The sequence below is a fragment of the Pleurodeles waltl genome, chromosome 1_2 (assembly GCF_031143425.1).
Source record: "Pleurodeles waltl isolate 20211129_DDA chromosome 1_2, aPleWal1.hap1.20221129, whole genome shotgun sequence".
Classification (NCBI taxonomy): Eukaryota; Metazoa; Chordata; class Amphibia; order Caudata; family Salamandridae; genus Pleurodeles; species Pleurodeles waltl.
Genome location: NC_090437.1, coordinates 656,967,740 through 656,983,465, shown reverse-complemented (window position 1 = coordinate 656,983,465; position 15,726 = coordinate 656,967,740).

Sequence of the window (15,726 nt, the reverse complement as noted above, 5' to 3'; positions counted from 1 at the left end):
CTAGTAGGCCTTACAGCCCTAAGGCAGGGTGCACTATACCATAGGTGAGGGCACCAGTGCATGAGCACTGTGCCCCTACAGTGTCTAAGCAATACCTTAGACATTGTAAGTGCAGAGTAGCCATAAGAGTATATGGTCTGGGAGTCTGTTTTACACGAACTCCACAGCACCATAATGGCTACACTGAAAACTGGGAAGTTTGGTATCAAACTTCTCAGCACAATAAATGCACACTGATGCCAGTGTACATTTTATTGTAAAATACACCACAGAGGGCACCTTAGAGGTGCCCCCTGAAACTTAACCGACTATCTGTGTAGGCTGACTGGTTCCAGCAGCCTGCCACACTAGAGACATGTTGCTGGCCCCATGGGGAGAGTGCCTTTGTCACTCTGAGGCCAGTAACAAAGCCTGCACTGGGTGGAGATGCTAACACCTCCCCCAGGCAGGAGCTGTAACACCTGGCGGTGAGCCTCAAAGGCTCACCCCTTTGTCACAGCACCGCAGGACACTCCAGCTTAGTGGAGTTGCCCGCCCCCTCCGGCCACGGCCCCCACTTTTGGCGGCAAGGCTGGAGGAAACAAAGAAAACAGCAAGGAGGAGTCACTGGCCAGTCAGGACAGCCCCTAAGGTGTCCTGAGCTGAAGTGACTCTAACTTTTAGAAATCCTCCATCTTGCAGATGGAGGATTCCCCCAATAGGATTAGGGATGTGACCCCCCTCCCCTTGGGAGGAGGCACAAAGAGGGTGTACTCACCCTCAGGGCTAGTAGCCATTGGCTACTAACCCCCCAGACCTAAACACGCCCTTAAATTTAGTATTTAAGGGCTCCCCTGAACCTAAGAATTTAGATTCCAGCAACTAACAAGAAGAAGGGCTGCTGAGCTGAAAAACCCCTGCAGAGGAAGAACAGAAGACACCAACTGCCTTGGTCCCAGACTTACCGGCCTGTCTCCTGCCTTCCAAAGAAACCTGCTCCAGCGACGCTTTCCAAGGGACCAGCGACCTCTGAATCCTCTGAGGACTGCCCTGCTTCGAAAAAGACAAGAAACTCCCGAGGACAGCGGCACTGCTCCAAAAGAACTGCAACTTTGTTACAAGGAGCAGATTTAAAGACCCCTGCAACTCCCCGCAAGAAGCGTGAGACTTGCAACACTGCACCCGGCGACCCCGACTCGACTGGTGGAGAACAACCAACTCAGGGAGGACCCTCCGGCGACTCTACGACTGTGAGTAACCAAAGTTGTCCCCCCTGAGCCCCCACAGCGACGCCTGCAGAGGGAATCCCCAGGCTCCCCCTGACCGCGACTGTCTGAACTCCATTTCCCGACGGCTGGAAAAGACCCTGCACCCGCAGCCCCCAGCCCCTAAAGAAACGGAACCTCTGTGCAGGAGTGACCCCCAGGAGGCCCTCTCCCTTGCCCAGGTGGTGGCTACCCCGAGGAGCCCCCCCCCTTGCCTGCCTGCACCGCTGAAGAGACCCCTTGGTCTCCCTTTGAAAACTAAAGGAAACCCGATGCTTGTTTGCACACTGCACCCGGCCGCCCATGCGCTGCTGAGGGTGTACTTTCTGTGTGGACTTGTGTCCCCCCCGGTGCCCTACAAAACCTCCCTGGTCTGCCCTCCGAAGACGCGGGTACTTACCTGCTGGCAGACTGGAACCGGGGCACCCCCTTCTCTCCATTGAAGCCTATGTGTTTTGGGCACCTCTTTGACCTTTGCACCTGACCGGCCCTGAGCTGCTGGTGTGATAACTTTGGGGTTGCTCTGAACCCCCAACGTGGGCTAACTTGGACCAAAAACTGAAACCTGTAAGTGACTTACTTACCTGTTAAAACTAACAATAACTTACCTCCCCCAGGAACTGTGAAAATTGCACTGTGTCCACTTTTAAAACAGCTTATTGTGTTTTATGTAAAAAGTATACATGCTAAAGTAATGATTCAAAGTTCCTAGAGTACTTACCTGCAATACCTTTCAAATGAGATATTACATGTAGAATTTGAACCTGTGGTTCTTAAAATAAACTAAGAAAATATATTTTTCTATAACAAAACCTATTGGCTGGATTTGTCTCTGAGTGTGTGTACCTCATTTATTGTCTATGTGTATGTACAACAAATGCTTAACACTACTCCTTTGATAAGCCTACTGCTCGACCACACTACCACAAAATAGAGCATTAGTATTATCTCTTTTTACCACTATTTTACCTCTAAGGGGAACCCTTGGACTCTGTGCATGCTATTCCTTACTTTGAAATAGCACATACAGAGCCAACTTCCTACATGTATTAAATTGAGAAATGTTATGCCGTTACTAACGTGTTTTAAAGTTGTTGAATCATGGCATGTATTTTACGCATTGGAGGTGCACCCTAATGCTATTTTAACATGAAATTTGCAAACCATATTTTGTGTGTGTATTTTGGGCTGAGATTTAAAGCCATGCTTGATTTTAGAGACGTATAATTTGAGGTTGCATGCTAGAGCCACTAGCAGAGTGACATTTTAATGTTGTGATATTAGTATCTTGGTCCGTATTTGGGATCATGTTTTTGACCATCCTTCCTAAGGTATTAAGGATGTGGGACCAGTGTGTTAAACCCAGTGTTAAGTGGGTTACACCCCAGTGATGTGTCAATCCTTCCTATAGGGTTAAGGATGTGGGGAAGTGTGTTAAGCCCAATGTTAAGGGGGGTACACCCCAGTGATATGTGTCAATCCTTCCTATGGGGTTAAGGATGTGGTGGCAGTGTGTTAAGCCCATTGTTAAGGGGGAACACCCCAGTGATATGTGTCAATCCTTTCTACAGGGTTAAGGATGTGGAGGCAGTATTTTAGGCCCAATGTCAAGGTGGTAAGTGGTTACACCCCAATGCAGTAGAGGATAGGTGAAACAGTGGTCCTGTTTGAGCATAGGGTGAAGGGAGTACGTGGTTGCACCCCAATGCGGTAGAGGGTAGGTGAAACCCTGGTTCTGTTTAGGGATATGGTGGTGGAGGTACATGGTTACACCCCAATGCAGTAGAGGTGGAAGAAACTCTAGTCCTGATGAGTGTTGAGTTGTGAAAGGCAATAAGTTGGTCCTGCTATAGTGTGTGTGATGTGGAAGGGAACAAGTACTTAGTGTTCTCTGTTGGGTGAGCAGGGAAGTTTTGAGTTATTTGTACACTCGTATTGTGAATTTGTGGAATGTGTTGATTAACTGTGTTTTAGTATCTTACATCCCATTGGAGTATTGAGGTTAAGCAGAGAGTGTTTTTTAACCTGTTCTGTTTATTTTGATGGGGTGGTACTCAATTTTGGAGGACGGTTGATGGGGGTGTTTTGCTGTTTTCTGTTCTGTTGAATATTTCATTGTTTTCATAAGGGGGAGATGTGTTGTGGCCTCTTTCTAGCTTATGCATTTTCCCCACTACCTTAATGTACCCTGCGGCTCGGCCGGTGAGTGAGGTCATTGTATGGTTGGAATGTTAACAGTGTTTTTTCTTGGATGAGTGGACAGTTGGAGTGAGAAGGGCTGAACAGCAGGATGCTGCTCCTCGTTGGGCTTTATCTGTAACCTACAACTAAGCAAATAATCCTACTTCTTTAATAACCTACGAGCAACCATCATTGATTTTAACACACCCCCAGGCCTGTTGCTAGCAGCAGATGGTCAACTCCTTTGCAAACCCTCACTTTTGGTGGGAACAAAGGTGGGAAACCACACAAAGATTAGGCAGAGTGGCCCCACCTGGCATGCACCACCCTTAAGGTGTTGCTTGCGAGGTGGACACTCTATTTCATTTTCTCCCATCTTAGATGGAAGGAAAATAGCAAATCAGGGATAGGGTAGTGGCCCTTCCCACAGGAAGTGATAACTATATTGGGTGTAGCCACCCAAAGGGAAGTATACCCTTGGACACTTCCAGGTTCCCCCTAAAATTCCCACAAAATACAGTATTAAGTGGGCACCCCAGAACAGATGATCAGAATTGAAGGACACAAAGAAGACCAGCACCAAGAAGATCCAAAGCACGAGAACAGTGGACCTGCTGCACAAAGAAAAGGCGCCAAAGCCTTCCTGTTGCATCCAGGACCCGGCAACCACCACTGCAGAGCTGCTGAAAAACTGGACTGACCTCAAGAACCCCAGAGGACCTCCAGGCTTCACCAATCTCCCAAAAACTCCCTCCAGAGTGGAGGTACCACTCTGCAACAAAGAAGAAACCAGCTACACAGTGAGGGCCACTTCACTGACCGGCCACTAACTCCCAAACCAGATGTTGCAGCTGGACCCAACAACACACTAATGAACACCAGGACAAACCCTGCAAGTATGCTAAGTTTGGTGGCACTGCACCCTCCAGTGTTCGAACCGTATCAATACCTTGGGTACTGCTCAGTTGACATCGTACACCAGGAAAACCAGCCCGTTCAGGGTTGAAAAAGGCCAAGGAGGATTCCCCAGTTGAGGGACTTCAGGAACACTCCAGATCTCCTGCCAGAGTGCCCCTGTTGTCCTGGAAAAAAAAACTTGAAACGGCTTACATCCAGATCCAAAGGGCATCTTTGTGCACAGCTCCTGGCTCACCGTTCTGCAGCCGGCTGCCCTGTGCCCTGCAATGAAGAACCTGCTTTGCTCTAAGCGTCCCTCATCCCTTGCGACCTCGAAACTCCAAGGGGACCCCAAGGAACCACCTCTAAACTTACCTGCAGGACCCTTTTCCAAGTGGTCCCCCGCAGTGGCCCTGCACCAGCTCCAGAGACCTTTTCACCACTGCTCCTGCCGGAACCAGGAGCCGCCTGAATTTCTCCAGCACTATGCCCACCGACAACCTCGACCAACCTGCAAAAGAAGAACTTGGTAAAGTAACTGTGTGATTTTATATGTATTTTTAAAGGTGGTTTTAAAATTGATTCCTACACACAAAAAGACAATTTTTATTCCACTTAAAAAATCCATATCTCAAAAAGTGCTTAACCGATTTTGATAATCTTGGTCTTAAAAAATATATAAACATGTGAAGTATGTTTATAAATTGGTCTCGAGTTATTCCATTGAATGTGTGAAATGCATGATTGATACTGTGAGTGCAACAAATGCTTTGCACTTCTCTAAGATTGGCCTAACTGCTCGACCAAGCTACCTTAAAAATTAGAGCATTCGGGGATATATTTTTTACCTTTGTAAACCAACATGTGGTTGCCTGGACCCCCTGTACAGTGTGCCTAGCTTTGCACACTACATAGAGGACCAGCCTCCTACATTTGGTGGATGAGCGGTAGGATAAAGACTTTGCATTTGCTGTTACCACTTTATCAATTTTGTGAGCACACGGATAAGTCTCCAAATTTCCTTTAGTTAATTATTTTTTATTTTTTATTGACTATACAATTTTCGCAAATTTTTAAAATAATTGTTAGGGCCCTGGTTAGGTCCCTACAACTTTAGCAAAAAGTTTTAAAAGTCCTTACTTTAGTTGTCCTAACCAAAAAGATAATTCTAAATTTCTAAAATGATCCCAACTTTAGTAAATTACAAATCACAGATGCAGAGACCAAGACCCAGGAGTTCAACCTGGAACCTTCTGAGGCATATAGCTATGACCAATTAAGGAGACTCTGCAGGTTGTACCAAATTTGTACTGGAAAAAGCCTCAATGCAGAGAAACTTAAGTTTCTGGTGGCCTAATATGAAAAAGATAACACCCCAGATGATGGAGAAGATGATGCATCTGTGGTGGGTGGAGAAGATCCTGTGGAAAATGGGGATGAAGGTAGCTCCTCTTATACCATAAGCTCTAGAGCACCCACAGAAATAGACTTGGACATTGGCAGGCTGACCAAGAGACTGGCTTTGGAGAGTAAGCTCTTGGAATTAGAAAAACAGAGAAAAGAGTTGGGCCTAGGACCCATCACTGGTGGCAGCATACAAATGTTTTCAACATCAAACTCCCAAAAGGAGTTGTCCTCCCCTCAATGAAGGGGATGACATAGTTAAATAGTCTTCTGCCTTTGAAAGAGCCTGCATTAGGTGGGAAATTGAGAATAAACACTCGGGCACACTGTTGTGGGAGTTATTCTCAGGAAGGTGCAGGGATAGCCTCCAGACACTGAATGAGACAGATTCTAAATCCCATGACCTCATGGAGGGTACCCTGATTGAGGGCTTTGGATTTACAACTGAAGAGTACAGAATAACATTCAGGAAGGCAAAAAAAAAACAGAGCCATACCTGGGTAGACTTTGTGGACTATTCAGCAAACATGTTGGGTGGCAGGTTAGTTGCAAACAAGGTACATGATTATGATGGGCTGTATAACCTGTTCATGAAAGAGCATCTGCTGAGTAATTGTTTCAATGATAGGCTACATCAACATCTGGTAGACCTGGGTCCACTTTCCCCTCAAGAATTGGGGAGGAAGCCAGACCATTGGGTCAAAACAAGGGTGACCAAAACTACCAGTGGTGTGGGAGACCAAAAGAAAGAGGCCAAAAAGCCCCCCAGGGGAAAGATAGGAGCCAAAATAAAAACAACAGTCTTCTCAAGGTCCCCAAAATCCTGCACAGGAGGGTGGGCCCAGAGACTCCTCACAGTCCACTAACCTACAGTTACTTCGGGTACAAAAGGAGACACTTTGATACCAGCAAGGCATGGTGCCATGACTGCAAAACTAAAGGGCACCAAACTAGAGACTTTGGCTGTAAAAACAAAAAGAATGCCTCCAGTCAATCTACTGTAAATGCAGTTGCCAATCTGCAGATGGGGTCAGAGGTGTGGCCTGACCATGTCAATGACCCCATAGAGGCAACTTTAGTCACTGAGGGTGGGGTAGAAGTATCCTGTGCTTCCTAGCCAAGTAATATGCAAAACTACAGGCAGCACCCTTTGATTAATGGGGAGAAAGTAGAAACACAGAGGGATACAGGAGCTAGTGTTACCATGGTAACTAACCACTTGGTCCACTAAACTCAGTTCTCGTAAGGAAGTCTTATCCTGTCACCAATGCTGACAATGAGACAAAGTTCCATGCCATGTCTATGGTAACCTTTGATTGGGGCTGGAGTAATAGGGCAAAAATAAGTGGTTGTGTCCTCATCCATCTCAGTACATTGCCTGCTTTAAAATAACCTGGAGCATTCCACCCTGGGCTGATGTAGAACTGATGACCCATGTAGCAATGCTAGGGATCCCTGAGTAGACATGTGTCAAGACAAGGGCACAAAGTAACAAAGTAAAGTTACAAAGTAAACTTCAGAGAGAAAAAGGAGAGCTGGATCCTGAAATAGTGGACCACCCTCCCAAGAGAACAGGCAAGAAGACTGGGGGACCAGCTTCAAACAGATCCCAAATCAGGATCCCTCTTGCCAGGAAAAGGAGACAACTTTCTTGGACGGGAACTGAGCTTGAAGAGCTTGGACCTTACTACCAGGAGCTCTTGCACCCAGGGGCACCCTCCAGGGAAGATCTGTGCCAAGGTCAGAGGACCTGCCCCATTCTTGAAAGCCTGAGGCAGCAAGCTGCCCAGGAAGAATCAGTGGTACCCCAAATGTTTATTGGGAGGAGGGGCTCCTGTACACTGAGATCAGAGGCCTCAAGCCTGGTGTAACCAGGAGGGTGGTAGTGCCCCAGAAGTTCAGAGTATTCCTCCTCATTCTAGCCTATGACAACCCCCTAGCAGGGCATCTGGGCCAAAACAAAACTTAGAGTAGGTTAGTTAACTACTTTTATTGGCCAGGAATGTCCCAAAAAGTGAGGGACTTTAGTCAGTCCTGCCCCACCTGCCAGGCCAGTGGTAAGGCATGTGGGCACTTAAATGCCCCCTCAATGCCACTACCAGTGGTTGGGGTACCCTTTGAAAGGGTAGGGATTGACATTGTTGCCCCCCTTGACCCTTAAACAGCATAAGAACACAGATACATACAAGTGGTAGTGGATCATGCCACTAGGTATCCTGAGGCTATACCCCTTAGGACCATTACTGCACCTGCAGTTGCCAAAGCCTCCCTGGGTATCTTCACCAGAGTAGGGTTCCCTAAGGAGGTAGTATTAGACAAAGGTTCAAACTTCATGTTTGCATACTTAAAACACACGTGGCAGAAATGCATGGTGATCTATAAGTTCGCCACCCCCTACCATCCACAAACAAATGGGCTGGCTGAAAGATTTAACTAGACCCTAAAAGGCATGATTGGAGGACTCCCTGAAAAGTTCAGAAGGAGATGGGATGTCCTGCTTCCTTGCCTGTTGTTTGCCTACAGGGAAGTGCCACAGAAGGGAGTACGTTTCTTTCTATTTGAAGTTTTGTTTGCGCACCCTGTAAGGGGACTACTAAGTTTTGTTAGGGAAGGCTGGGAGAAGACTCTCAAAGAGCCCAAGCAAGATGTTGTGAACTATGAGCTTGGCCTACGTTCAGGAATGGCTGAATAAATGGAGAAAGTCAGCAAAAATCTTCAGGCCAGCCAGGAGCTGCAAAAGCTCTGGTATGACCAGAAAGCTGCTATGGTGGAGTTCCAACCAGAGCAGAAAGTTGGGGTATTGGAGCTTGTTGTTCCAAGGGCCCTAAGGACAAATGGTATGGGCCCTAACCCATACTTGAAAGAAAAGGGGAGGTCACTTATCTAGTTGACCTAGGCAGGTGCAAAAAACAAAAAATAATAATCCATGTCAACCGCCTAAAACCCTTCTATGACAGAGCTGATGTAACCATGCTCATGGTTAAAGATGAGGGAGAGGAAGATGAGAGTGAGCCTCTTCCTGATCTCCTCTCCAATAGCCCACAAGATGGTTCTGTGGATGGGGTGGTCTTATCAGACACCCTCACAGAACAACAGCAAGCTAAGTGCAGGCAAGTCCTCAAACAGTAGGCTGAGTTGTTCTCTCTGACCCCTGGAAAGACAAACCGGTGTACCCATGATGTGGACACTGGTGACAGCTTGGCTGTCAAGAACAAAATTTACAGACAGTCAAACCATATCAGAGAGAATATCCAACCAGAGGTTAAAAAGATACAGGATTTGGGTGTCATTGAACCCTCTGAGAGTCCCTGGGTTAGCCGAGTAGTTTTAGTCCCCAAACCTCACTCCGAAGGAGAGAAATAGGAACTGAGGTTTTGTGTAGATTACACAGGCCTAAATTCTGTGACAAAAACTGATGCATACCCAATTCCAGGAGTTGATGAGCTCATAGACAGACTAGGGGCAGCCAAATATCCGAGTACTTTTGATTTACCATCTAGGTACTGGTAGAATGGCCTGACCCCAAGAGCAAAAGAGAGGTCAGCATTTTCTACTCCTAGTGGGCATTATGAGTTCACAGTTATGCCCTTTGGATTAAAAAATACACCTGCCACCTTCAAGAGGTTGGTGAACCAAGTCCTTGATGGACTAGAAACTGTTAGTGCAGCTTATCTGGATGACATAGCTGTCTATAGTTCCACCTGGCAGGATCACCTGATCCACCTAGGGAAGGTCCTTAAGTTGCTGCAGAAGGGAGGCCTCACTATCAAGGCCTGTAAGTGCCAGATAGGGTGGGGAAAAGTTGTTTACTTGGGTCACCTGATTGGTGGAGGCCAAGCACAACCCCTCAAACTCAAGATCCAGACCATTCTGGCTTAGGAAGCTCCTACAACCCAGACACAAGTCAGGGCATTCCTTTACTTGACTGGGTACTATAGGAGATTTGTGAAGCACTATGGCACTATAGTTTCTCCCCCTCACAGAACTAACCTCCAAGAAAATGCCCAAAAAGGTTAACTGGCCTTTGACACTCTGAAGGAAGCTATGTGCTCTTCTGCAGTCCTACAAGCACCAGACTACTCCAGGCAATTGATAGTCCAAACAGATGCTTCTGAAATGGGGATAGGCGCAGTCCTTTCCCAGAAAAATGATGATGGACATGACCTGGGACTGCCCATGCCAATGCAGATGTCCTTTCCAGGTTATTCCACCAAGATGATGAAGACTTGCTAGGGAAAGGGTAGTCTCATCCTCTTTCATTTGGGGGGCAGTGTGAGAAAAGGCCTCTTTTTGACATGGTAAGCCCCTACTTTTTTGCATGATGTATGATGTAGCCTAGAAATTGTAGTGCCTAGGGCCCTGCTAACCATGTTACCTGGGGCAGAGCTCTTTCTCTAAAACTGTTGTGATGCATAGGCACAATTGGATAAACCTTTAGCTACCACTATAAGTCCCTAGTAAAAGGTACATAGGTACCCAGGGCATGGGGTACTATGGGTAGGTCCCTGAGGGCAGCAGCATTGATTGTCCCACCCTCTAGGACCATGCATCCAGATGACACCAGCTCTGCCATTGCAGTTGAGGTGTAATGGTGCAAACGTACAACACAGACTCAACATAGCACACTGCCTGTGTGCCCTGTCCACCATACACTACATATACCATGGGTAAGACTCCTCTCTGGCAGGCCTTACAGCCCTAAGGCAGGGTGCACAATATCATATGTAAAGGCATAGCTGCATGAGCAATATTCCCCTCACTGTGTCCTTGCCAAACCCGGGGCATAGTGAGTGAACAGAGCAGCCATTTTAATACATGTGCAAGACACTGGTCAACATGATGGCCACTCTGAACCCTGGGTTGTTTGGTATCAAACAACTCAGAATGATAAATCCAAACTGGGACCAGTATTGGATTTATCCCTAAAAGTACAGAGGGGTCACCTTAGAGGTGCCCCCTGCAAAAGCTACCTACCTTTGCATGGTTGCTAACTGGTTGTATCCATCCTGCCACCTCCAGACAACCAATCTACAAACTTTAGGGGAGAGCCCTGTCTATCTGGTTTGTAGAACAATGCCCTTCCTGGGTGGAGGTGCTAACACCCCCACCCTCAGGAATGTGCACTGCCTTGGCGGCGAGCTTTAAAGGACTTACCGCCTTTGAAACTCAACCTCCAGGCCTGCTGCTAGCAGCAGATGGTCAACCCCTTTGCAAACCCCCACTTTTGGTGTGAGCAAAGGCGGGAAACCACGCAAAGAGTAGGGCGAGTGGCCCCACCGGGCATGCACCACCCCTAAGGTATTGCCTGCGAGGTGGACACTCCATTTCATTTTCCTCCATCTTAGATGGAATTAAAACAGCCAATCTGGGTAGGGGAGTGACCATTCCCACAGGAAGCGGTCACTACAGTGGGTGTAGGCACCCAAATACATGTGTTCCCCCTAAAACGTCCACTAAATACAGTATGTAGTGGGCACCCCTAGACCGGATGATCAGATTCACTATTCTGTCTCTTTTTTACCCTGAAATTTCATTCACTGCTAATATTGAAAGTTGAAGTCCTGTTTTAGAGGAAATTCTAAAAGGTCAGTAGGAACAATTATTATATAAACCACAATGAACAGGGCTCTCTGATAGCCACAAAAAGTAATTGTCATGAATGCAGGGGTGAAAACAGCATTGTAACACAAGGCAAGCCCAGGATCGGTTTTAAAGCTGGTGGCACCCGGTGTGGCAATCTTTGTTGGTGCCTTCCCCCACATCGCATTGACCTCCTTGTCCACAAATTCCCACACTATCTCCCTCCAACAGTGTCTCTTATCTCTCCACAGTCTTTCTCTCACATGTTTTTCATTTGTTTTATAGCTCTACTCATTCCATTGTAGGGCTTTGGGGTACTTTTCATCAAACACACATCATTCAGAGACAATGAATCATACAAAGGTGTCAATCAGTGAATAGGAAATGCTACAAAAGACCTTGAAGACTACATGATTACAAGGTGAAGGAGGCACATGTCATCCATAGTGGTAGGCACTATATGTTAAAAGTGATTGGCTTAGAGAAGCATTTAGGATTTAAAACATAACACAGTGGTTGGTGTTGGCTTTCCTTATAGGAATTATTTCTACCTAAACGAACCATTTGTAGGATAATGAAAGATGGAGGAGAAACATAGTGTTCTAACCTATGCCTTCCAGTTTGGATGCAGCTCTTTGATGATAATTTATAGCTCCCTGTGCTATATTAGGATTGTTACATATGAACAGCAAGTAGCAAAACGATCTCTGGGACAAAAACAGTGACCCACAGAGCTAACTACATAAAATACAGTTCTGTGATTTGCATGCTACATGTGTTTTGCAGCAGGCATAATTACCCTCAGCACTACTCTATGATGACTCAAAATTGCCACTCGACCAAAAGAATAAATTAATCACCAGGGTTACCATGCCATTTGTATTACTGTCTAACAGCTGTTAGATAGGAAATCAGCAGTAGGTGCTTTGTAACTCATAAGAATTTTCAAAACACAACCCGAGCTCGGTGCCCAGTACAGCAGCACTGTTCGCACCACCCTAAAACAGGCCCTGGGCAAGCATATAATCTCTTTCGTTGTCAGGGCAAAAACCTACCAAGCGTTTTGTCTCACACCTTTGCATGTGCAGTCCCCCCCTCAAGTTGCAACCTGGGCTACGACCTAACTAGAGCTCACCCAATTCGTGCACTTCCCCCTTTGAGACCTCAATAAGGGTTTGGGGGGTGAAATCCTGCTCAAATGTTCGCTTCCTTCTGCTGAGCAGTAATAGATGGAATCAGGACCTTTTAAAGTTTGTGAAGTTTCTGCTCAGATTGCCAGCCTTGTTTGCTCCTCAAGATCCTTCTTCCTCCCTGGAGGGTATTTGTTCAGCATTAGACAGTATATAATAAATAAAAAATAAAATAGTGCACGGCTACTGCTTTTGTCATCAATTAAGTGCTTCAGCACCCCACTTGGTGTAGTGAGCTCTATACAAATGCTACCACACTTACGAGTGCAAACAGTTTAATGACGGGACTCTGCATGCTCACTGATGTCCAAGTCATTTCTATACTTGATATTGATATTCACTATGTAGCACTGCTGCCCACAGGCCAACATTACAATTAACTACTGAAAACGTCCTTGCAATGAATGTACCAGCGACTTGCTGTGGTGTTGGCAACAGCCGATGTCGTCATCTCTTCCTGTGACAGGATCATATCCTTATTGCCTATCATTTACTAAGGGTGCCTGGATCCTAAAAAGGTAGCTTGCCTCAAGAAGGGCATCAATACCGTTTTTTTTGTAAAGCAACTATTATTATTATTATTATTATTATTAATAGTAGTAGTCATGGACAAGGTGCCTCTATGTCTCTTGCTTCCTCTGGACATACCAGAGGAGAGAGGAAGTACAGCGAATGGAGTGTAGATAAAATAAGTGTAAAGAAAGGGACAAGAAAGAACCAGAGGGACCAGAAGAGAGGAAAAAGATACGACAGATAGGTGAGATGCAGAGGCAAAAAGTGTGTGTGTGTGTGAAAGAGAGAGAAAGAGAGCTACAGAGAGAGAAAACCAAAAACAACTGAGGTGGAAGGTTAAAGAGATACGCTGCAGAGATAGTGACAGAGGTGTACGAGAGAGAGACAAGTAAGAAGTTTAAGACAGGTGAAAAAGAGACGGCTGACAGAGGGAAAGACAGAGATGTGAGAGGCACATAGATGGGAAAGGCGCAATTGAGATATAGAGTGGTGATAGGTGTGAGAAAAGGGTTCAAAAGGAGACAGGCCAGAAAAGCACTACAGAGAGTAGACTGGTTTAAAAAGAGGCATCTAAGAGATAGGTGAGGGGCAGGTGTGTAGGATGGTGTTTAAAGAGAAAGAGGAAGGGAGTAGAAGGGAGCTGTAAAAAGGGGATATAAAAAGACTGGTGTGAGAGAGCTCAGAGAGAGACAGAGAAAAAGAGGGGCTACAGATGAGAGAGAGGGGATAGCAACAACTGAGCAAAGAGAGAATGGACAGGTGAGAAATAATTCATAAAGGGTCCGATGAGAGAGAGAGGAATAATCCACAGATGTGATAGAGAGGTAATAGGCAGATAAGAGAGAGGTGAGTGAAGGAACTGGTGGGAGGTAGATGATATAGAGACATAGGTGAGAAAGGGAAAGGGATGAGCGAAAAGTGTAAGAAAGATGGGAGAAGTAAAAAGGAGTCAGGTGAGAGAGGAAGGTGAAAAAGACAGTTCAGAGAGGGGGTGAAAGACTTTGTTAAGATAGATAGTATGAGATAGGTGAAGGGGAAAGAGAAACTGTTGCAATACCATAGACAGAGAGACCCCGGTAAGAGAGTGAGGGCTGATAAGGAGATAGCAGCTTGAATACAAATAGCTGACAGAGGTAGGGAGGATTGACAGGTGAGACAGGATGACAGCCGCAAGAGTAGGGAGAGAGCAGAAAAAAATGGAACACGTTGAGAGAGGGCTCAGGGGAAGGCATTAATGTTTCCATAAAGATGCAGATGGATAAGAAAGAAATAGCTGGATGAGAGGGAAGCAGGTGAAAGGGAGAGCATAAAGGCAGTGCCTTTTATCCGCCTAGCACTTATTACATGAGTTGTAACTGCAGTGATGTCCCTTCTCAAGGTGACATGAGAGTAAACGTCATGTGAGATCACTCTTTCAGTGGATATTAGGTGAAGTTTGTATGATGTCACTTCCTGTGATGTAAGTGGAGATGGTCAAAAGTCATGTCACATCCGCCAGGGTTGTAGTGATGACTGGTGCAAAGAGACTGTTTCTCCTGAGAACCAGCAGAAGGTTGGCCACAATATTCTAAACCTTTTGGAGTTTGAAGATGAGTGAAGAATAGTCACAATGATGCAAGAGTGTTTACAGTAGCCACTTTTTGAGTGAACATCAGATGAGAACGAATGCTTTTGATAGTACAGAGGTGACAGACCACTATATTAATTGTGGCATGCTAAACCTTTTGACGGAGGAGCAGGCTGAAGACAAAGAGGACGCAGTCATCATTGTGCTGCCAGTAGTCGACTGTTGCCATGAACAGGTGTAAATTGTTGAAGGTGAGATTTTGATTTTTGTTTATTCTGACAAGGAATTGGAGTCGCTGTCAGAGTAGTAAATAGTGAAGCCAAACAAGTGCAATTAGTATGCAATGGACATAGAAGGATGTTAAATATGGGAGAACATTACAAGGGTCATGGGACATTTTAGAACAGAGGCTGGGGAGATGAAAGAGGAGGCCAAAGGAAGAACACAACATTGAAATCATAGAGATAGGAGGAGGATACAGTGATCTACATCAAATGATGCTGAAAGATCCAGGAGAAGAGGGCACCAAACACCATTGCCATCTTTAAGCATTTGCATGTGGTCAAGCCTGAGTGGATCACTTCCTCATAAGAAGCACAAACCAGCCTGGCTTCTATCCAGCTGCTTATTCTCCTTAACGTAGGACTAAAGCTATCCTTACAGGACAAATGCATTCTACAAGTGTAGCTAGGAAGTGGTTTTTCAAGTCTGAATTGTATTTATATGGTTCTGAGTGATTCAGAGAGGGCATCCTGAATAGGGTGTGATGATGACTATGGTGAAAGTCAAAACAAAGGTGTTTGAGGAAGGGAGTAGTTGAGGAAGTGCCACAGGTAGATGTACCTTGTACTGTTGAAGTTGCCTATGACCAGCTTCAACAGTACAAGCAGAAACAAATCTAAAGTCGAGCTAGAACTCCAAGCAAACAGCAAATTGTGAACTCTGAAGCCGATATTGGGTCAAAAGGAGGAAACTGGATTGTAGACGCTCGTTCAAAAGCAAGGATGATTATGGATGGAGTTGGTGCAATTTTGTGAAAGGAGTGGGAGGAATGTGCAATACCTTGATGGGTCTTCCCTACTTGGTCTATGAAGACTGTTGAGGCTGAGGTTGAACATAATGGTTTCAGTAGTGTACAGAATCCATTTGG